This window comes from Maniola hyperantus, chromosome 5 (genome assembly GCF_902806685.2).
Source record: "Maniola hyperantus chromosome 5, iAphHyp1.2, whole genome shotgun sequence".
NCBI lineage: Eukaryota > Metazoa > Arthropoda > Insecta > Lepidoptera > Nymphalidae > Maniola > Maniola hyperantus.
Window position 1 is genome coordinate 7,281,560 of NC_048540.1, and position 24,487 is coordinate 7,306,046.

The following is a 24,487-nucleotide window of genomic DNA, read 5'->3' on the forward strand; positions in this document are numbered from 1 at the left end:
GAAGACCCGATAGGCAAATTTTATTTCTTAGGTTCGGGGAAGAACAATGAAACAACGTACTTCAGCGGAGCGTGTGTGTGTCACGGTTTTATTTTTGACAGTTCTTAAAGTAAGTACTATTCGCTAACCGTAGACTAATTTTAGGCATAATCTACATGATAGTTCCGATAGGCCGCGAACGCACTGTCAACTTAATAAGAAGCGTTGACAGGGGTTTTGAAATTTGTGTAGTCCACGCGGACGAAGTCGCGAGCATAAGCTAGTAAAATATGAACGGAAGCATCCTCCAGGTAAACTCAATAAAAAAGAAGCATCAAAATAGGAGTACCCTCTAAAAACTGATACGTCACGGTCATACGGAGTTGATAACCTTCTCTTTATACAACGATTTATAAACCTTTTTCCTGTAGTCAGCAGTCATTTAGAAAGCCGTCAGTTAAATGAACTTCCATCTCGCAAGCAGCGAGCACCTTATCAAAGCGACAGCGACTGTGAAACAATGTGAAACTTGCGCATTCAGCTCATTTGAACCTTCCCCCTGTCTCTACCAAGTACCTACCTATCTACTTCTCCTAGAACGTACGTTAAATATCTAATAACATAGGATTTATTACTAAACTGTTTAAATATTGATAATATTTTGTAATAAGAGGGACACGTGTCGCCTAGTAGAGCCGCCATGCTCATGTTGTTTTAAAGTTAGCTTATCAAAATGACAGCAATAGTAACTGAGAAACATAGCGAAACTTGCGCATTTAGCTCATTTGAACCTTCCCTCTGTCTCTACCAGGTACCTACTTCTCCTAAAATGCACGCTATGTAACATGACGAGTCGTTGCCATCCATTGAACTTGCATTAAATAATAATACCAAACTCTATAACGACTATTTTATTACAGCTGTTGTTACTCGTATTAAAATTCAAAACAGTAAAAAGTCAGGACATTGAGTTTCTCTAAAGCCAATAACATTACGAAAACAATACTCCTTCTTTATGGTTATAACCTGGTGGTTATTACCACTCTTTTAAGTTCCAAAGTGCTCCCATTAACAATCCAAACTACAGTTTTTCGCATAATAAATAAAAAATAAAGTTGTACTTTGATAGCTTTTGGATTCGCAAGTATTCTCACGAGTACAAAAATAATGACGTATTGTGAGAAGAGGACACTGTTACTGAAAAGCGATAAATGAATTTCAAGATCTAGACTCAACATCAACATTTGCGATTTTGAATTAAAATATCTTGAAGATATACTATTCTATAAAGTTATATTGTCTTTATTGAATTATGTATGTGCTTACCAACATTGTCTACGTTATATCGAAGCATTCGTTCACAGATTTTAAAATAAATCATTATAAGTACATACTCGTATTATACGTTATGTACGTATAAAACGCAATCAAAGAAATTTTAGTTCCTCTCATCCGAATCTTCTTATCTACTCCTACTTTCCGCTTATACTAAGATCAAAAATACCTTTAGCCAAGTTACATAACTATGATATGGTAGGTTCTCTCTTCCTCACGGATTTAAAAATACATGATCAAGTGATTTATGATACCTAATTTACTCGTAAGTAGCATACGTTTTAATAGTGTAGTACCGTATATTAAAAGCATAATATTTTCATTTTTCACGTTTAAGCAACCATGCAATGTTACTTTAATATTTACCTACGTAACACGCTCTGTTCGGCTCGTTGCAGTTCCTTAGAGCTTAGCTCTTTATTAAAATCAGTTGTTGTTGCTTTTTAAATTATTATTTTATAACTACTAAAAACACTGGAAAGATTTCTTGGGGTGGGCATATACCTCCTATTGTTTAAATTCTTGTTCGGTGATACTTCCAAAACATACTAATTAATCCAAGCTATAATAAAAACGAATGATGTTACTGTGTAAAGATTCTGTAAGAACACATTTTGTATCGAGGTTACTAGCTTATGCTCGAGACTTCGTCCGCGTGGACTACGCAAATTTCAAACCCCTGTTTTCCCCCGATAGATCAGTCAGTCAGTCAGTCAGTCAGACACCTTTTCCTTTTATATATTTATAAAATTTCATGCTGAAGCTCTACTATAACAGGAGATTTTTTTTAATTTTATACATTACTGAGTTTTTTTTATATTGCAACAACGAAAATTAAACATTGAGTTGAAATCTACTTGATTAAATATGGTAAGTTTGAATATAATATACATCTGGGTAATAATAGGTTTTTAAAATCCAACGGAAACTCTTTGACATTCCAGGATAAAAAATGTACCTAGGTATGTGTTAATTCAAAGTAGGTATGAAGTATTTCCATTCCCAGCCAAATTGTTTCAGTCGTTGCATAGCGTGAAGGAGTTACAAAGTACAAACACCCAAACATCCCGTTCACATATTTTAACCTAATATTAATATATTTTACTAGATTAGGATCAGAAAGCTTAGACATATTATATCACTATCCCAGTAGATATCCCTGTAGACTAGAGTAAATGTGTATAAAATTCATTTTGAAAGAATTTCATATTGAATTCTTTCATCAAACTTGGTCGAACGATCGATCACTCACACTCGCTTCACTAAATTTCTATTTTCAGACTTATAAATAAATACGTCTTATGTTAGAACGTATTTTTTGGCTTTATTTCTTACTAGATGATGCCCGCGACTTCGTCCGCGTGGATTTAGGTTTTTTTTTAAATCCCGCGGGAACTCTGATTTTGCGGGATCAAAAGTAGCCTTATATTATATTATATTATATTATATTATATTATATTATATTATATTATATTATATTATATTATATTATATTATATTATATTATATTATATTATATTATAATATAGTCCTTCCCCGGGATGCAAGCTATCTTCAAGATTTGAAGTTACATTTTATGTTTAGTTTTCCTGTGAATACAACATTACGTACATTTGGTTCAATGTTGTTAGTTTATAAGTACTTATTGTTATTTAGCTTTTAATAAGATATGTGTGACGTGTAGATACCTAATGTCAACGGCTTCGGTATACGGAAAAACTCAAGCTTCGAGTTTATGATTATACCTGAATTTGTGTAACCTGTAAATATTTTTTCTTAAATAAATATATTTTTTATTATTATTATTTTTATTATTATTATTATTATTAATAGTGATAAACGCCGTGCCTATAATATGACGTTTAGTCGGTCTCAACGACAGAGACAACGTTCTACAAATCTGCTATCTCCTTCTAAAGCTCGATGTACATTACTTTCTGCCGCGTATTGTACTTATAGTATTTAATAGAAAGCTCTATACTAAACGTGGCAGTCTTACGTGGCCTTTCTTTGCGTAGCAGCGCGGCCAGTGAGGAAGCGCCGACATACGCTGGCTGCTTCTACGTGCTTGCTTCGTGTGCATCTGCACCGGCTAGATCCCTAGGCTACGGAACTAATATGGACCTATCCTACTAATTAAGTAAAACATTTTCGAAATAATTACTGAAATACTTAAGTATTAACCTATTAAATCCTATAACCAGACATTTCTCTGAATTATTTCTCTCATCTTTACATAATAGTGCCTTCCTGACATTAATTTACGCAATTAATTTTAAGAGAACAAAAACCGCAAACAGTCCTTGAAACTATTAATTGAACGTCCCTTTTTTTACTCAAAAAGCCAAAATTTAAACGAAAAACGCAAATTATTGTCATAAATCATGTCGCTATCAGATGAAAGGATAAATTTCCTCCGTCGGCAGATAAGTTATGTTATAACTTTTAACAATCTAGTTTGTTCCTCACTCGCCGCTCGTTTGCCACGTGCAACATAGATAACTTGTACATGAAAAGAGGAAAAAGATTCGTTCATCCATCGCGTGCATCGTTAGCACTAAAATGGACATATTATACAAGTAGGTACCTACGCTGGAAGAGGTGTTTAACAAAATAAAACTATTTTTGTGCCGATCGGAAGCACCCCACTTAGCGTAACGGAAATTAAAACGGGTATGTGTCAAATGGTCTTTGTATTGACACATTAATATTATGTCTCATCAACATTTAGTTCAGTACGTTCACATGACACTCACTACCTACTGCTATCAGCGCCAAAATGCCAAAAATAAACTTTCTTTAAAAACAAGTCGGCAATAGCAGCTTCAGTGTACTTGTATTATACTAGGGGTCAGTGATCGCTAGACATGAACTTAGAAAATAGTTTTCACCAAAATAACAACAGCTAACCGGCTCTTAAATAACAAGTAGGTACTTACCTACTATTTTTATACAACCAATAGGGCGTGAGACTCTTCTTGAAATCTTTATCTTAAATACCTATTTGATAAAAGCTTAGGATGCATTTCCAAAAGCGGGATGGAGCGCAGACCAGTCAAATAGGTAATTAATTGATAGATGACGTTGTGTTAATTTTAATTTCATCTCTGTTGTAACAGATATAGGTACCTAATTTAAAAAAGACTAAAACCACGCGGACGAAGTCGCGGGCATCATATTATCATTATTAGTGTATATCTGTCTATTATTCTGTTAGCTTTTTCTACTTAGCCGGGTGCAGAGATAGCTTGCATTCCGGAGACGGAGGCACTTCTTTTCATTCCGAAAAATCGAATGTAGAACTGGTGAAGTGACACCTCTTGGGCGTTGAAAAAATAAACTCCTGCCTTGGTTGTTACCACACGAAAACGTATGTATCCATTAACCTGATGAAATCGTGAAGTGAATGCTGTGCACGAAACAGTTTCGTGGCAACTGTGTAGATGGCGTGAGTATCATAACATTGTAGTAGGTATATATAATTCTTCAAATCTTTCCCATTGCTTATCCATCAAGAGCAAGGCGCAACGCACACTGGCAGAGTAGTCGCGGCACATGGCACGGTAGTATATCAAAAAAGATGTTGATATCAACTCGGTACGGTAAGCGCAGGCACGCGTTCTCCGTGTTTTAATTTTTAAGTAGCTATTTGCATTTTTAGGGTTCCGTATCTCAAAAGGAAATAAGGAACTCTTATAGGATCACTTCTGTCCAACTTTCCGTCTGTCTATCTGTCCGTCTGTCCGTCTGTCCATCTTTCCGTCTGTTAGGTCTTATAGCACAAGTAAAGGAACAAATTCGAAAACGTGAATTTGTGGTTAGGTACATCACAAAAAAATTTACAAATAATAATTAGTATTTTCAATTTTCAAATTAAGATAACTGTATAATAATATGATGGCTTTATCTGTACCTACATTCTAAGCCAAAGGAGATCGCACGTGAACGAGCCCTCTTTTGTGGCGTCGTGTCAAAACTTAAATTTTTTTTTAAATGTGTTACTTTTTTACGATTATGTTTTATAACGACTTTATTTCACTCTATTATTGAAAATATCCACAATTACAGTTAGAATCGTAAACATGCATTTATTTTGAAGAAGTATTAATTAAATATAACCTCAATATCAGCAATATAAAAAATAAGATTTCTTTATAACCAGGGTGAATAGATAGAAATCGTTTGCAGAATATAAAGAGTTAATTATTTGTCTAAAAAATAAAATTAAAACCATGGTGACACAACAATTATATTAGGGGGGGCCCAAAGCTCCTAAGAAAATGGGCAATCTCTTTTATTTTTATTTTTATGCATATACCTATCAGTTTTTGATTTATCGTCCAAAATGACGAAAAATATACCCGAGTACGGAACCCTCGGTACGCGAGTCTGACTTGCGCTTGGCCGATTTTTATTTCTTATGTAATAAGAAACAACAGACAGACAAACTTAATTTAATTTAAATCTGTCTAACTTTGTGACTTTAGGTGCCCAGTCGCGTGAACATAGTGTTTGAATGTTGTAGAGCACTATGCAGAGTCATTTTCCGTCCTTTTTTGCCACCAATAAAAAGAAAAAGATGTGAATACTCTAAAATTTAAAGGAAGACATCAGGATCGACGCCATTATCAGTAGGTATAGTCCGCGAAAAGTCGAGATGGCACTCGGGGTATGAGGCGAGGGACGCCCCGCATACCGGCACGTCACCCGCGCTATCCCGCACCGGGTTAGCAGCGCGGGGGCTGGGTGGGTGTGCGGGGCTTCCTCAACCCGATTATCATCTCGACCTGTCACGTACTATATTCTCAACTCATTTGAAATGAATTGGATTCTTTTTGTCAGCTGGAATCAACGCAACCGTACGCGCCATTAAAAAGTTGTTTTTGTAGAAAATAAATTACGTAATTAAATTTCACCAATCATAATAATTAAACCAGTAGCATAATTATTGTAACTCGTTTACCCTTAATGGTTAAAGGAGGTGAAATAGCGATCGGTTCGTGGGAAAAACGTACTATTGGAATAAGAGCCAGCGCGTGCCAGACCTTCGTTATTTTATTAAATCTGAAAGTTTCTCTGAGCATTGTCCTCAACCACAGAATATATATAATAGTCTCAGGTAAACAGGGAGGAACGATCGGCGACTAAACTATCAACGCACAGCTCAAACTACTGAACGTATTGGGCTGAAATTTGGCATGCAGATAGCTATAATAGTAAACATCCGCTAAGAAAGGATTTTTGAAATTTAACCTTAAGGGTGTCTGTCCACTGAAGCGGAGCGGCGCGGAGATGCGTATAGTTGACCAATCAGAGTTTTGTCAGGTGACGGAATAAAATTATCACGTTATTTACCGACAATCTGATTGGTTTACTTAACACATCTCCACTTCAGTATAGTTTCAGAGAAATAGTGCCTCTGTAAAGAGGTAAAATAGTGGTTTGAAATTTGTGTAATCCATACGATGACAAAGTCGCGGGCATAAGCTAGTTCGATATAAACTTCGATGACAGAAAAAAAGGTTAGGTACCTATATAAACTAGTTAGCAATAATGTTTATTATTAGCCAGTTTAATCCTACTTCGCATCTAGTCGTAGCAATTATTAGTATTATTAAATACCTACCTTTCAATATACATATCTTCGGAGTATAGTAAATGCTTGAATTCTTCATAATAAACCTGATAAGACAACTTACTTACCTGCTGTGCCTGTAGTTCGTAACCGGAGAATGGATAACTTGAGAGCCGACAAAATATTATGTATCAAGGTCGCAAGTCTTAAGTTTCTTTTAATTTTTTATAGCGTTGACACTTATTTTTTGTTTTGTAAAGCAGGTGACAAGACTAATTTCCAACGATTTTACAATGTTAATTACTATTCGGCACCTTGCTTATGCCCGTGAAATGCTTTTATGGTTTTTATCAACCTGCCCAAAAAATAGAGGACTTAGATAATTTTGTGTCTGACTTTGATTTATTTCTTGGTAACTTTTACTAAGTATTACCCTGTAGCCTGTAGGTAAACCAATGTAGATAATTACAATACATTGTATTTTAAAATTTTCACAATTTTTTTCTTCTTTATCAGCTTTTATTAATGGACTAGCTGATGCCCACGACTTCGCCTGCGTGGAATAGGTTTTTTTTAAAATCCCGCGGGAACTCTTGGATTTTCCGGGATAAAAAGTACCTTATGTCACTCTCCAGGTCTTTAACTATATCCAATTCAAAAAATCACGTCGATCTATTGTTCCGTAGCAACGTCCGTTCCAATAAACAAACAAACTTCTTCAGTTAGTCCCGTTTTGCGTTCACAATGCCATTTACTTTTTTTTTCTCTCCAACTAAGCGTCAAGCTTGTGCTAGGAGTAGGTACGACAATAATGCAACAGGCGGGGTTTGAACCATCGACCTTTTCGGTTTTCGGTCCACTCCTTTACCCGTTGAGCTATTAAGGGCTCTATTTTGCAACATAGAAAAATTGACATTGAAGTAGGTAACCCAGTAGTTTACCCAATGGCTTTACCTAGTTAAGGCATATTAGGTAGTGATAACCTTGTTTATCATTATTGTAAATGTCGCAAACTAGGTGAAGAAATAAACATTTTTGTTGTTATTAGACATTGAATCTGGGTTTTGAACCAGTTTCTGAGGTAAGTTGAATAACATCTATTATTAGATAATTTAAGAAAATCTTTTCAAATAATTCAAATGGTTGGTGGTAAAAGTAGAACAACCAGATAGAGAATTGTAGGTTAACAATAAGTAATTTACTTAGTTTTTGGTCTAGGGCAGCGGTCCCTAAACTACGACCCCCGAGCGTCTAGGCTCGCGGGCTGTAGTTTCAGGTCCTAGTCCTAGGTGAAGCAAACTCTACACCTAGTAGAAGATGTCCGCAACTTCATCCACGTGGATTTGGGTTTGCAAAAAATCCCATGGGAAGTCTTTAATTTTCCGAAACCAAAAATAGTCAAAGACCTTCCCCGCGATGCAAGTTCTGTACTAAACGTCGTTGCTGGTGAATTAAAAATATTACCATAGACCGGTTTAAATTTTTCAGGATTTGAAAATCTTGTTCTGTATCGCGAATAATTTAGAGCTAAGTAGAGACGCGTGCGCAAGCCCAAGAACGAGGTCTCAAGCAAGTTGCCTAGAGCAGCGAGTATCGCAAGTAAAAGTAACTTTAAACAATACCTTGGCGGCGCCTGCGCAAGGCGTACGTCAGTTTCGCCAACTCCCACCGCGCGGCAGAACGTATTTCTTGGACGTTTTCCTTCGGACGACGGAAACGTCGCCAGTGGCGTTTTCTCGATTTTTTTTTTTCAAAACGTGACCTAAACTTTCCCTATGGATTGGTTCAAACTTATCTGTGCATAAACAACATTAAGTGATATTTGTCTACCATTATAAAATCATAATAACATTAATGAAATATTGAATAAAGTTACAGTTCAAACACCGGATAATTTTGGATGTTACGCTCCCCTGGACGTAAGTTATTTGATGAAATATTTCTATTTCCTAATATTACTCAACTATCCTTGACTATTATTGTCCATGCAGCTGTACTCGTACCTATGGAAAAAAATTACGAGTTTTTGCCTGTTGGACGCAATAGTTTGTAGGTAGAGGGGCTGCGGGCTGGGTTCAATGCAATATTTATTATTCGTGTCTGTTTGCCTTTGCGCTAAACGGATTACGAATGAGATGTCGAAAGTTAGTAATTTCCCGTCAGTAAGTGGTCAGCAGACTAGTCGGTAAGCGAGTTATTATGAACCAACTCGCAATCGGATCATTAAAACAGGTTTCATTTATTGTAGACACGTGTTGCCTTGTCTTGGACAGAAGCCCGTATATCACAGAATTACAGCACCTAAACCTGATTTATACTATAATTAATTAATTAGGTACACTCGCGGCCTGAAACTGTACGTTACGGAATGTACGCGACAGGTCGAGACGGCAATCGGGGTATGAGGAGGGGGGACACCCCGCACACCTGCACTATCCCGCACCGAGAGCCCGAGGACTGTGCTGGTGTGCGAGGCGTCCTCACCCCGATAGTCATCTCGACCTGTCGCGTACTATAGGTACTTTATATGTATCTAGATAATTGTTTCATATTATATAACACATTTGCTTACATATACGTAAACTCTGCATTATAAAAATACCTAGGTAGGTACTAGGTGATGGCCGCTACTCCGACCGTGTAAGTTTCGGTTTTTTGATAATCCCATGGAAACGTTGATTTTCCGGAATAAAAAGTAGCCTGTATCCGAGTCTGGGATACAAGCTAAGTATATCTGTACCAAATAGATGATACTTCATATACGTGGATTTTTTCGTGGGAACTCATTGATTTTCCGGAATGCAAGCTATCTATGTGCCAAATTTGGTCAAAATTGCCTAAGCGGATTGGCCGTGAAAAGGGCCGGATAGATAGAAATATCACAGACAGAAACACTTTCGCCTATTATAAAATTAGTAGGTATTAGCTCTAAGAGCTAATAATAATATTATCCTTATTCCTTACCATACAATCAAATACCTACGAGTACCTACTTACTTCACAAAACGTGTCAGTCAGAAAAGACCTGCTAAATATGCCAAAGACAGTATTCTGTATTCATAAAATAGTAAGGTTCCTATTTACAAAGCAGGTAGGTACACCAATTAGTAAAATATCATAATTATCATATCTTTCTTAACATTTTAAAATGAAAGCTTAGACGTTTTGATGTTAGTTGTTACTCCTTCACGCCACAACGTCTAAACCGTTTTGGCTAAATTTTGAAATGGAGATAGTTTATACTTTGAAATAACAGATAAGCTAATTTTTACATCGGTAAATCAAAAAGCTCCCACGGATATTAAATAACCACGTGAACGAAGTCACGGGCACCACTAAGTATCATGTAAGTATAAAGAATATTGAATGTAATGCCATATTAAACACCTGGAGTCAATTTTGCTCACGATTTGCTGGACGCGACAATTTGCTTTCCCCTATCTTATTTGCAATGCAGAGAACGGTTGACCAGTATATTGCCGATACTACGACGGAATAAACAAACCCACATTTATGTTAAAAGCTTGCATTCCAATAGTAAGTTGCATTCCTTAGAATAGAAAACTATTATAAATGTGTGCAGTCAATTGCTTGCCCGAAAAAATATGTAATGAACATAATTGCGTAATCGCAACCTTCCCGCAATTAATGCATGCGATATCGTGACAATGAGGAAATTCATTTTACACTTTTTCTTCTTTGTTTGCTTTGCAATAGTATTCCTATTATCTTTTTTGCTCTACGGCTATTGATTGGGCAAGATAATAAATTAAGAGCATTTCCTTTCATTCTACTATAATTGTTGTATCTTTTGTGAGGAAAACTCACTTAAATGATTTAAATATTATATGTTAGCTTCTATTTCACTACTCATGTATATTCATTCAAAAGTGAGTTCTTAATATATCTAATTAATATCAAAACCTCGCCCACCAGGTTTATAATAGGACAACTTTTCGGTTTTTATTGTTCACGGCTTTTAAAATAAAAAACTCGTTTTCTCTATCAAAATATACTTTCAATTCGATATTATAAGTACCTACCTATTTATTTATTTATTTATCTCGAAGGTAGCAACTTGACCTAAGTAAAAATATATTTTGAGAAAAGACGCATTGGTCATTTAAAAACATAAGTAAATAACCAATGTATCTCTTATGCAGTGAGTAATCAAAGTAATAAATAAGTTAAAAGGATTATACTTAATATTCTAATGCAGTTTTATGGCTGTTCATAAACCAAAAATTACGTTAGTAGTTGGTACCTACCTAGGTAACTACTGAAATATCGTACCTAGCTGTGAAGACTCACACTTCAATTTCGTGTATATGTATTTGCATATTATATCTCAATATACAAAAGAAAAAGCTGACTGTTTAAACTACTGAATGGATCAGACTGAATGGCATGCAGATAGCTATTGTAACATCCGCTAAGTAAGGATCTTTGAAAAATCAACCCCTAAGTATCCCCTAAGGGGGTAAAATAGGGGTTTGAAATTTGTGTAGTCCACGTGGACGAGGTTGCGGGCATATGATAGTCTACTCTACGATAACCACTTGATTGAAGCTATACCTAATTCTCGTTTTATTTAGGTACCGAATCGAAATTTACGATAAAATTCCAATTTATTGAATTCAATTTTTAGTGATAGGTATTATAGTAATAAGAATACATCGAATACCTTCATAACTTGTATAAAAAGAAACTGAAATTGCTTCTACATATCATATTGTATATGTAAATTGCTTTAAATACGTAGTTAGCAATTTATATCTAACGAAGTCTGTTATGATAATTAGCATTTGGCAGTCTGGCCGCGTCTGGCAGTTTATTTGATTTTACAATACATTCCTGTTGCTTACATTTAGTAGCATTTAGCATAAATGAGCGTGAAGATCGTCGTCCATTGCTCTTCAAGTAGAAATAAACTGAAAAACCAGTCAAGTGCGAATAGGACTTGCAAATGAAGGGTTCCGTACCATCGTGCAAGATACCACTATGTACCTACTTTTAGCCGCAAACAAATTACTTATACATAAAATTTAGATATTAGTCTTTTATGTGAATGTTGATGCTTATTTTATCAGATTACATAGTGGACTAAAAATCATTTAAGATGTTTAGAAATCGACCGACGACAATAGGGCATTTGTTATTTTACTAGCTGACCCGGCAAACTTCGTACCGTCTAACAATCGATTCTTTAATTTTTTATTTTTTTTATATTTACAATTTTTCAAATTTTTCTCTCCCTAAGAACCATCCTTGTACTTCAAGGAATATTATAAAAAAGAATTAGCGAAATCGGTTTAGCTGTTTTCGAGATTTACGATCAGCAACACATTTAGCGATTCATTTTTATATTATAGAGATTTGATCGAAGCCGACTGTAAAATATTTAACATAATATATAATAGAAATGCGTAAAAGTCGACTATATTATGGTAATTATATAACTGATACATTTTTATGACATGATTAGATCTTTAACCTTGTAACCTTTGCTTGTAACATGATTATTAAAAATGTTATTACAGAAACGGATGCTCCTATAAAAAACGGATCATATGATGGAACCACTGATATTTATGACTAAATAACATACCCGTTTAAGGTCACAAAATAAGAAACGATCAATCAAAGCAATGATTAATAAAACTAATACACCTATAATTGGAAGTTACGTGTATTTAATTTGTAGATTATACGAGGTTCGTCATTTTTAATCATGATTGCCTTAAAATTTAAAATTTAAACCAATTTCAAAAAGGCTTAATACGTGAAGATTATTTTGAATTAAACATAAAAAGGTCGATTTTTCTCTATAACTAATTTGTACCTAAATTAAATTGACATTTGGATTGATCTTTCGAAGCAATAAGATAGCAATATTGCTCTACATAGCATATTTATGTGAGTACACGTTTTTTAGCGTTTAAACTATCGTGAGTGATAACGTCGACTATAGCCGGTGACAGATATTGTATACACCTTTTTTCCTAAAAAGATTTAATATAAATTACCAAAAGACTTCGCAAGACGTTTGGCAGAATCCCTACTAGGTGGACAAATGACATCAAACGAGTCGCAGGGAGCCATTAGATCCAAGCGCTGCCGTGTGAAAATCTCTTCAAAGAGACCTATCTTCAGCATTCAACCTCTATCGGTTCATGAGAAGGATACTCACAGGAATTGCAAGATCCGCCGGAACTGTAAGAAGCGCAACGAGACGCAGCATTTTGTTCAAAACTGAAAGTGCACGTGATATTAGTAGCGCGATTTGGTTGCATAGGGCACATCGAAAACATGCTGATGATTTCAGCAGTGTTCTGCGCTGACATGACCTTCTTCTTGCGGTGCGAGTGTGCGACTGATGCTGCTGACGGCACTCGCTTTTTCAGTACTGAAAACGAGTGTTCCGCACAATACGCTTTCTGCGAAAGTTCAGCACCGTTAGGCACCCATAAATTCCTTAATTTTAATCTATGTTTTTATCTGTCATAACTAGGAATATAAAGAAAACTGTTTCCGCTCTTGGCAAGCATTGTTTTATTATACTATGTATTTTTAGCACTTTGGCAACGGCAACTAAAACGGATAAACAAACACGCTATTCATAGAAACTTTCATTGCAGCAGACAGCAGCCGTACCGTAACAATTAAAATTAGCGTAATTAATAGGCATACTGTTCAATAACTAATTAATCATTACTTAAAATACCTAAAACAATTTTTGAGATTATCCAGAAATTAGTAGGTACCTTATTTCCCTAATGGCTAAATTTTAATCAACAAATAAACTTTAACGGACGAATAAATTTGACGGCTTGACAGTTTTCCTATACTTACAAACTCTGAAAACGTCAAAATTCTTGGGTGCCTGGTGCACTTCAATTATCCATTGACCCAGGTCGTTTTTCAAGCACATGCAAATTGTGGAACCATCAGCGGTGTTTTCCCTAGATTTAGGTTTGTTCAGAGGACGGATTTACAAATTCCTGAAAGGCCATCAACGCATGGGCGGTCCCTCTTGTGCTGCAAATGTTCATGGGCGGCAGTAGTCACTTAACATCGGATGCCCCTAATCTCTATTGCTCGTTTGCTCGCTATTTGTATAAAAAGAAAGGGTTTTATTTTGGTTGAGAATTGGCTCTAAGTTTTCGAATTAAGTAGGTACGTATTCCGACAAATTCCCAGGTGAATCTATTATTCTAGAACACCAGGAAAATTGCACTGTTCGAGCAGTGTTAGCATAATAGGTATAGGTACCGGTCGCTCAGTAGTGCAACACGTTTTTCCCAGCCAATTGGATAATGAGACGTTTCGACAGGTGTTTAACATTCGACCGGCCTCTGGCAGACGGTACAGGTTTGACACATTCCGACCTTCACATTTGTAATCACCCGTATCAAACGCATTTACGAGTATGGTATGCATGGCCCACAGAACGGCAACAAAATTATTTATTAGCGTTGGAACACAATAATTACTTACATCATTACAATAATTTGAAGAACTCTAAAGGCGAAGTGGTGGGAAGTACCCCTGGAAAGCAAGAGATCTCAGATTCATAGCCCGTAATTTTTAGGAAAGTTACGGTAGACAGAGTAAGGTATTTAAATAGTGGTATACCATATTAAGAATAGGTACCTACTATTTTATTTAGTGGTAACCCTTTTTGTTGAAGGGGAGAAAATCTTCTTAAGATGCCCGATCTCTTTGGGAAGAGCACGGATTTTCTAACCACAAAAACCTCCTCGGTGGCCATCGTCAGAGGCTCCGGGAACTCTAAAGAACATAAAGAACATACGCCGCAGCCTCTCTTGCGCAACGCCCATCGAGCTCATCCTGGAGGATGTACTTCCCTGGCCTCATGTACACCTCTATAAGTTTTAGCACAGTTTTATGACATAATATCGTAAAACTGTGATTTTAGGCTGCTATGGTAGGGACAACATCGCATACAAATAAGCATCTTTAAAACACATACGTAAGTTACAGTAGGTACAGATGAAATCCCGGTTAACCGCAAACCAATATCGACAAAAAACGAGCATTGTTATTCAGAAATCGGTATTCTAAACACAGTCATTTAATATTTAAGCTTTTTCTTATTTTAAAAAACATTGTTATCTAGTCTACTTAGGTACTTAATTGTCGTGAAGTTCGAGGTGAATAAAACAAGATAGCGAGTAAAGAATTTGCACTTTTATTTCAAAACAATGTGTATCGATTCCTTAGCAATGCATTGTGCAACAATAATTTCCCGGAACAGTATATCTATTATCGTAGTGTTACATCTGAAAGTGTCTATTTGTTCTAAACAACAGCGCACTTTGCTACGGCCCGCCAAAATTGTAACCAAAGGCATCTTTTATGTAATCCGAATTAGTCTTGGTAATGCGTACTACACAATACCTATTACACATTGTAGTCTCGGAGAAGGCCATGAATGTACAACTAAATAGTTGCATTGACTAAATTTACAAAAACAATATTTAATTTCTGAACAAAGACCTCCGAAAAGTTAGAGGTGCATGCCTGGGATTGAACTCCGGTCCCCCGAACGGGAGGCCAACGCCTTAACGATCACTATTACAGCTGCATAACATTTAGATAACACTGTTTAACTAAATTAATATGTAGAAATTATTGACTGACCACATAGAGTAATAACCGAATAGCGTCAGTGATGCGTGGATGACGCGAAAACGAGCGATTGTCCAACAACAATCGATCATTTTCAATGCTTGTTCAACCAGTTACATTATTTACCTAATTTCTAAACTGTGTAAAGCTGTGATAGCCTAGTGGTTAGGACGTCCGCCTTATAATCGGAGGTCGGGGGTTTGATCCCGGGCACGCACCTCTAACTTTTCGGAGTTTTGTGCGTTTTAATTAATTAAATATCACTTGCTTTAACGGTGAAGGAAATTTCCTGAGGAAACCTGCATGCCTGAGAGTTTTCCATAATGTTCTCAAAGGTGTGTGAAGTCTACGAATCCACACATGGCCAGCGTGGTAGACTACGGCCAAAACCCTTCTCACTCTGAGAGGAGACCCGTGCTTTGTAGTGAGCCGGCGATGGGTCGATCATGATGCTGAAATTGTGAACCTACTGTACGTAAAATGAAATACCAGCGACAATCTTCAAATGTTTACAACGATGCCAAAGTGTCACATCAATAGATTTAAAAAAAAAAATGGTAGTCAGCGGGGACTACCGACAGAAGTAAAATTTTTTCGGATTTACAAATTCTAAAATTAAAATTTCATGAACGCCCATACCTATATCATACCTGCAATACAACATACTTTTTTTTCATAAAAATGGCGAGCAAACGAGCAGGCGGGCCACCTGATGTTAAGTGATTACCGCCGCCCATGAACATTTGCAGTACCAGAGGAACCACCAATGCGTTGCCGGCCTTTCAGGAATTTGTTGATCCGCCCCTTATAGCTACAGATATACCTACTTACTATTAACATAAGCATGTTGGTGATGAAACCTAGAAGTTATTTACCTAAGTATCCCAAAATCGCCCAACGCGTCTAATTCGCAACATTGTCACTAATACAAGTATTTGTGTACAAAACTATCTGTCTCTTCACCTATAACAATTTGTGTATCGAGCTGAATTTGCGGTTAATACAAAAGCAATGACATATAACTAATAGCCTTGTAACAATATTAGTGTCTCTTAGTGTAGATAATTTAGTTGGGTAAATCAACCCGATTTTAGTTAAATTTCGTTAATTTGTAAAAAACGCTACTGAAAAATATTATTAATGACTTTCATCTTCTACAATGGCTCTTCATTAAATAAGTAAATACTTATTCTTTTATTTGAGATCATAGGTACGTACGTAATGCAAACACAGAAGGAACAAAAGAAACAAAAACATACAGAAGCAATTATCACTGAAACTATAGACCATTGAAGTTTTACCCCTTCCCAAAATCACCCAAAGCGCCTAAAGAAGAAAACTTATTTACCTCAATTTATAATAATAAAAAAATCGGTCAAGTGCGAGTCGGACCAAGGGTTTCGTACCATCGTACAACATTTTTTTTTAAGTTTTTATTTTTTTTTAGTTTTCATTCATTTTGAAATTCTTTTTTTTGTTGCTATAGCGGTAATAGAACATGGAATACACATTCTGTGAAAATTTCAACTCTCTACTTATTAATATTATGGTTTATGAGATACAGCCCGCTAAGACACGGACCGCCGTGGCTTAGTAATAGGGTCCCATTGGCACCCTAAAAAAGAAAAAAAACGCTTTTGCGGATTTTGCGCCTCTGCATAGTAAGGTTGAACTGTAGTCTGGACATACCGATGACATTCGCGATGCGCTTCTCGCGTGGTTGACGCAAGCCGCGTAGTGAGGCAACATCGCATGTTACGTGACCACAGATCACTGCTTCGTGGTGCGGTCTATAATCATTTATGTTTACATTATGATAGGTGCTCGTGTTTATTAAGGCCAAGAGGAGCCAAAACTATTCATAAATTATTTTATTTATTGACGTGAGGTTATAAAATTGGATTATAATAAATAAACAATAATAACATCCATACTTATATTACAAATGAAAAAGTGTGTCTGTCCGTCTAGTCACTCTGCTAGCTTTTCATTTCAGGGCCTATCCGTTTAACCATTTTGATGAACTTTGGTCTGTACCAAAGTAGATAGCTCTGTAGATAGCTTTCAACTCAGAAGCGGATATAGGCTATTTATTCCGAAAAACAAATAGTTTCCACGAGTTTTTTTTTTTTTTTTTTTCACGAGATTTTTGATAAATCTGTGGCGGTTGCCACAGTAGAAACTGGATGGCGCTGTTCAATCGATAACATTACATGACGTAGTCCCGAACAAATGTACCGCCGACAGTACTCGCACTAACGGAGTTTTCTGCAATCTGGACTATATATAGAAGTTTCAAAATACAATCGTCGGCTCAGCTGGCGCTACCGAGCACATTCAACCGCTCGGTGGGAGATCTCCCTTTGGTACTGTCGAGCCTGCACATCGCTCCCGTACAAACCTAAATCAACGTGGGTGAGGTCATGGGCATGATCTATATTGTACAGAGATACCTAGCATCCCAGACATAGATATAGGCTACTTTTTATCCCAGAAAATTGAAGAGTTCCCGCGGGATTTTCAAAAGCCTAAATCCACGTGGGGGAAGTCGCCAGCATCATTTAGTATGTACTCTATAATAGCATAGGGCTGAATTAAATCATACTCATGGAAACCAGTTGGACTATAATTGTAGTACGAGCTTAAAGCTCAGTTAGCAGGAAAAAAACGACCTAGTTTTGTATTAATACTGATAGAAGCTTTTTTTTTTTTTTTTTTTTCTTCGGGGGAGGAAAAAATCCCTACGGACTTCTGCCTACCGGCAGGGTGTGTCCGACTCGCACGGACTAAAACAACCTCCCCATGCCTACCAAGGTGAGCACGGAACTGCGTAAGCATTACTTCGTGCTGACCTCCTAAATTTCTATCATCCTCTTTTCTTCTTTTTCCCTCTCTTCCCTTCTTATCATTATAGATGATAGAAGCTATATTCCTTTTATGTAGCATATTGCAGTGCAGTAAGCCATTATTTACCTATAGGTACCAATACTACAATAATAATATATTACTGCCAAAACAGTCACGAAATATTTCAATAAGCTTTTATTCCGTAAGTGCAATACGAATGATATCGTGATCGGTAAGTATACGTGGAATGGGCCAAGAGCTGATGGGCAATTTTAAGGAAGTGCTTGATAAGTGTAAAAATGTAGTAAGTAGGTACTTATTTATCATTTTTAGGGTTCCGTACCTCAAATAGAAAAAAAACCTCTTACGGGATCACTTCGTTGTCTGTCTGTCGTGTCTGTCAAGAAACCTACAGGATACTTCCCGTTGACCTAGAATTTGGCAGGTAGATAGGTCTTATAGCAGGCGTAAGGAGAAAAATCCGAAAACCGCGAATTTGTGGTCACATCACAAAAAAATTAAAAAGTGTTCATGAACTAATAATAGTGTTTTCAACTTTTAAATTAAGATTACTATAATATCAAGTAGGGTATCATATGAAAGGGCTTTACCTGTAGGTACATTCTAAACCAGATTTTTATTTATTTTTATGTTTAAATAGTTTTTTGATTAAAATATTTGTCTTTTGGTTTAAGAAAAAGACAGGCCGCCATATTATTACGTTCATCTATATATAATAAATATTAGTATGGATTTATCGTCGCCGTTCGGGTACCTACCTATGGAATCCTAAAATGTGAGAGGCGACTAGTTTATCATACTAAAAATGCCTTGGTTATAAATGTTTATCAAGCACCTCCTCAAAATTTGCCAGCAGATCATGAAGTATAATATGTAGGTACTTACCTGCCCCTTAATATGGTGTGTTTATTGTGCGCTATTAATAACTTAAGATAAATAATCGCGGCGTCTCTCACGCGACACCAGATGCATGGGTCGTCGACCCCAAGTCTGTGGTTTATTCCAGTTAGTACCTACCCGAAGATACTTTCGCAAAAAAATTTTTAGCTTGCTCAAGGCAAGTAGGTATATTGTGAAAAGAGTTTTCCATATCATACGGAAACACCTAAGATAAAGGCTTGCAACAAATAATTTATTCAGTTCATTTACATAATATGAATTAGTAAAATATTATGTATTTATCGTTGTTGAAAGAGATTTTCTACATGTAGGTTCAACACTATGTGAAGAATATTAAAATTGGCAATCAGTGGGGACTGCCGATAGAAGGGAAAACTTAAAACTATGAAACAACTGTGTCTTTTTTGGATTTTAAAATTAATTTGAGTAGGTATCAAAAATCATGAACGCTCATAATATTATACGCGCAACATATTGTCATACTTTTAGCTATAGATAGGTATACTATTAAGATTAGCATGTCAGTGACGAACCTTGAAGTTCATAGCCATACCAAAATCGCCCAACGCGCCCAAAGAAATTTTCACCAGTAGAATTCGTTGAGAAATCAACTATACTGGGTTTCAAGTAGATAGGTACATAATTTACTACAAGTAGGTATCAATAAATTTAAAATAGTTTCAAGAAGGTTATTTTTACAATAAACAATACAAAAAAGATAACTTATTTGCAAACGCAGACTGGCGCTAACACAGCTCTTTATTTTATCAGGTTCATTACCTCAAAAGGAAAAAAGCAACCCTTATATCTCTATCGTTTTTTTTATTATCACTTCGTTGTCTGTCTGTCTGTCAAGAAATCTATAGGGTACTTCCCGTTGACCTATAAAATCATTGAAATTTGGCATGTAGATAGTACACGTTAAAGAAAAAACCAAAAAACCGTGAATTTGTGATTACATCACAAAAAAGATTATACAAATTAATGTTCATGAACAAACAAATAGTAGTAAAGTACGATTACTACACAAAACGGGGTATCATATGAAAGAACTTTACCTATATTATATTCAAAACAGATTTTTATTTATTTTTATGTTATAGTAGTTTTTGATTAATCTTGCAAAATATCGAAAAAATACGACTATAGAACCCTCGGTGCGCGAGTCTGACTCGCACTTGGCTGTTTTTTTGGTATTTATTCCACAGTTCTCTGTGTTGTAACAAAGAACCGGTGTTGCATTTTGCTAGAACTTAATGCATAAAGTATTCCTACTTGTTTCAAGTTTTTGCAGTGCGAGTTTTTTCCAACGTGTTTTATTATGTTAGCAATGTTAGCCAACAAATCTGCCCACACCCTACTATGAAAAATGTAATATGCAAATATTGGGTAATATAAAGTTGACTTTTGAAGTTGAAGAAAGGCCAACGGAAGCACATTGACTTCTTACTATCGCCTGAGCGTCTATTGATTTTCCGGGATAAAAAGTAGCCTATGTCACACTCCAGGTCTTTATCTATATCCATACGAAAAATCACGTTAATCCGTTGCACCGTTACGACGTGATTGAAGGACAAACCAACAAACAAACACACTTTCGCATTTATAATAAGGGTACTGATAGTAACTTTTAACTAACAAAAATGCATCTTTGTCTATTAAAAAAAAGATATGTCAGGCTTTTACGGCAAAATGGCCGGTCTAATATGGCGCCAAATCCAGCTTTTATATTTTAGGGCCTGGAAAGTGACAACTGACAACCCTATCCGCGATTACAGAATGTACACACTTTACTGAGAAGTAAAGCAATCGTATTATATCATTGAAGGCAATCCCTTAAAATTGAAAACATTTGTTTCCAATGCATCATACCGGCTTGAATCACGTAACAAATAGCGAATAAATTGTTTATGATGAAAACTGTTCCACGCCGTCGCATGCAATGCCGTAGTTCTATTTTAAACAAATTTACGTTACAAAACTGTTGACTATTACCAAAACCGCATTTCAAATGGATAGGAAAAACTAACGAAAGTTTCATACAGTTTTTTTTATATTTCCGGTCTAAAATACTTCTAGGGTAAAATAGGTAAAGGAGTCTATGAATGCTAAAACAATTAGGTATAGCGAAATTAATTTGGAATCTCAGTCTGAAAAAAGAATACCCGGCTAAGTTCGTTGTGGGCTCTTCTCAGTCCTGGGCGCGTTTGGAACCCTCGTAGCTTTAGTTTTAAGTTTACGTTATTAATTATCACCACTACATCATTGTACTTGCAAATTCAGCAAGTTATAATCTGAAAGTGTATACAATAATACCTAATCTGAATAAACGATTTGTAATGTAAACGAAATTGTAATATTAATTGATTTAGCTTTTTCGGAATCAACCAGCTGATGCTGAATACGGTATTTTACACCAAGCGAGAAAAATCAAAAAATGTATAAACAAGATAGTACCTATTTAGCAATAAGCAGTCGAAAAATGTTAATTTCAGTTTATAAAATTATATAAGTAACAAATTTTATAATTCATTTTTAAGATTTCACTTATTTATGTGTTTTACAAATTTAGTATCCAAAACGTATGATACCGTAGCCGCCATGTTAATTCCGACTATGACGTCACATGGATTTAAATTGTAATGTATTTCACTAAGGAAACACCGTTGCTCACTAATCCGTGTGACGTCATGACAGCTCATGAATCTAAAAAGATGGTGGGTAGCGTTTTCGCACCGAAATTTGATATGCAAAATTTAAATGCATTTGTATTGCACTTATCGATCGAATAAAACTTTTGTAATTTTTTCTTAGTTTGTTATCAATTTAGGATCAAATTAAGACACTTTTCAAAAAAGGGTAATATACCCTATTGCAGTGGCAGAGTCACAGACGTAGCGTAAGAGACTTTTACATGATATACACAATATACAAATATATTTTAATTTTAAGGTCTCACTAAAAGTCGTCATAAAATGCAACACCACTATTCGCCACCTAAAATCAGTCGTTATCGGATAAAAATTGATCTCAGATCAAAAACGTTCATCCGTGTTAGGTAGGCAAACGTGAACGAAATCCGCACCTTTTTGATTGTAACTTTTGATAATGGTTGAATGAAGAAAGTTCAATCGAACAAGTCCAAGTCCGAATCGAGATCGTGACCAGCAAGATGTCGATAACTTATCACCTGGACACATGTACAATCGTCCGCCTTCGCAATATGCAAGCCACATGCGCCAATCAACTCATTGTGATTTAAATTCTATTGTGAAGTTCGTTGGTCTTAAACGGGCTTATAAGATTTTCATCTTACGGCGATAACGCACACATCCGATCCGAGTCCGTAAAAATACGTTCCTTTTTGTTTTGTATTTGAGCTTATGACATATGTCGTAGATAATCGCTGTTATTCTCACGGATGACGGATAGAACTCGGATGACGGAAGTGCAGTCCGTAATCGCCGTAAATCTGGCGGACAACACACTTTTCTTCTCTACTACTACTACTATGATTACTACCCATATCACTGGATATATTCACTTCATTCATGGACACTTCACATATCACAAATGCGTAAGTGTGTGTCTTTATTTGTTAGTTCGTCCTTCAATCACGCCACAACAGAGCAACAGATTGACGTGATTTTTTGCATGGATATGGTCATGGCTGCAATGCAACTGTCAAAGGTCCTCAAATATCTAATACAGAAATGATGTACCTTATGCCTAAATCTACGCAAAATCATGTAAAAAAATAACATGTAAACAGCATCTATGAGCTAGTAAGCTACTATGCGCATTGTAGAATAAGGGATGTATATTATTAGAGCGGATATCATGTCATATCTGCCAGTTTGCTGGTTGCACCTTTGACCTTGCGCGTACCACTTTCAAAACACCGCATTCCAAGTAACGCGGCATATTCACGATCTACCTCAACGCTATTGTTCCTCGCAACAAACTACACAAGCTTAAACGCCGGTATAGAATATTATGATTTATGTGTTACTAATACTCGCATGCCAATGCGTGCCAACCTAAACTGTGTTCATACTGAATAGAAAACTCTGTGCTACCAATTCAATCGCTGACCGCCCGTTAGCGATTAAATTGGTAAGTGAAGGCCAAAACCCACATTGCACAAAATCTCTGCTTTCTTTTCAAAGGGGGTATATTCGTAGTGCGCTCCAAACAAACGAAGTTTGGCTTCCATTTTGATATTAAGGTGACGCAGTACGCTCGACCGAACCTGTTTGCTTTTCATTTGACATTGTATGAGAAAGGTGAGAGGCACGATAATTTTCTCTGAAATCAAGGGTTTAGGAAAAGTATTTTTGAGAAAAAAATACAAAATGTATGTTTGCCAAATAAAGATATTTCAACTAAGGAATAAATAAAGTATGTCTAATGTTAAATTGTTTTAGAATTTTCATACCCCTAATCTTATTTATTTACGCCCAACGTAGTCAATACTTAGTTTTGAGCATACATTATCAAATAATGTAGTAATCACCCTCCTACGTTTGTATGAAGAAAGCACCGACCGAGGCCTCTTAACTAATGAAATAAAAATTTCTAGATGACGTTCTAAGAATTGATATCTATGCCTGTGTGTTTCTTTTAAAATATTCAGCTTCAACTTCAGGGTTTCAAAACTTACATACAAATCTTTAAACCCTAAAACTCTCTAAAACTAGTTATTTTTACGAAAATTTGGCAAACCTCAGACAAATATATTGGTTTTTTTTGTTATTGAACGTGTCTTGTCTACAAAATCACATCGAATTTTATTGGTTAATGTATTTTTAAGTGCGATCCAAACTATAGTACGGCGACAGGTCGAGATACTTATAGAGCGAGTGACGGAGCGACTTACTTGGATTTTACCATTCTGCAATATCGCTTTAGAGTAATCTGCCTATTTGCTCTGATTAAAAACCGAGCACGTACCTACTAGGATGAAAAGTAATTTTGTCCAGCCAACATCCCTTGGACTAGTTGCAACAGTAGAATTGAAAGATAAAGACGACGGTTTTTTTAATTATTCTGGATCTTGAGTGTAATGATAGAATAAATGAAAAGATGCTTTAATGATGTTTTTAAGCACAAATTCACTTTCGTTGGTTAATTAGTGTGTAAGACATACCAACAATAGGTACAGACTACTCAATTAAA

General features: G+C 36.0%; 1 protein-coding gene across 1 annotated transcript in view; it reads left to right on the forward strand.

Moving 5' to 3' along the window:
• The first annotated feature begins 8,517 nt into the window (after positions 1–8,517).
• The window catches only part of LOC117982045 (uncharacterized), a 66,763-nt gene continuing 50,793 nt past the window's right edge, over positions 8,518–24,487 (forward strand). The window contains exon 1 of the mRNA XM_034968320.2: positions 8,518–8,808. The gene's annotated coding sequence lies outside the window, so the exon portion shown is untranslated. The remainder of the gene's footprint in view (positions 8,809–24,487) is intronic.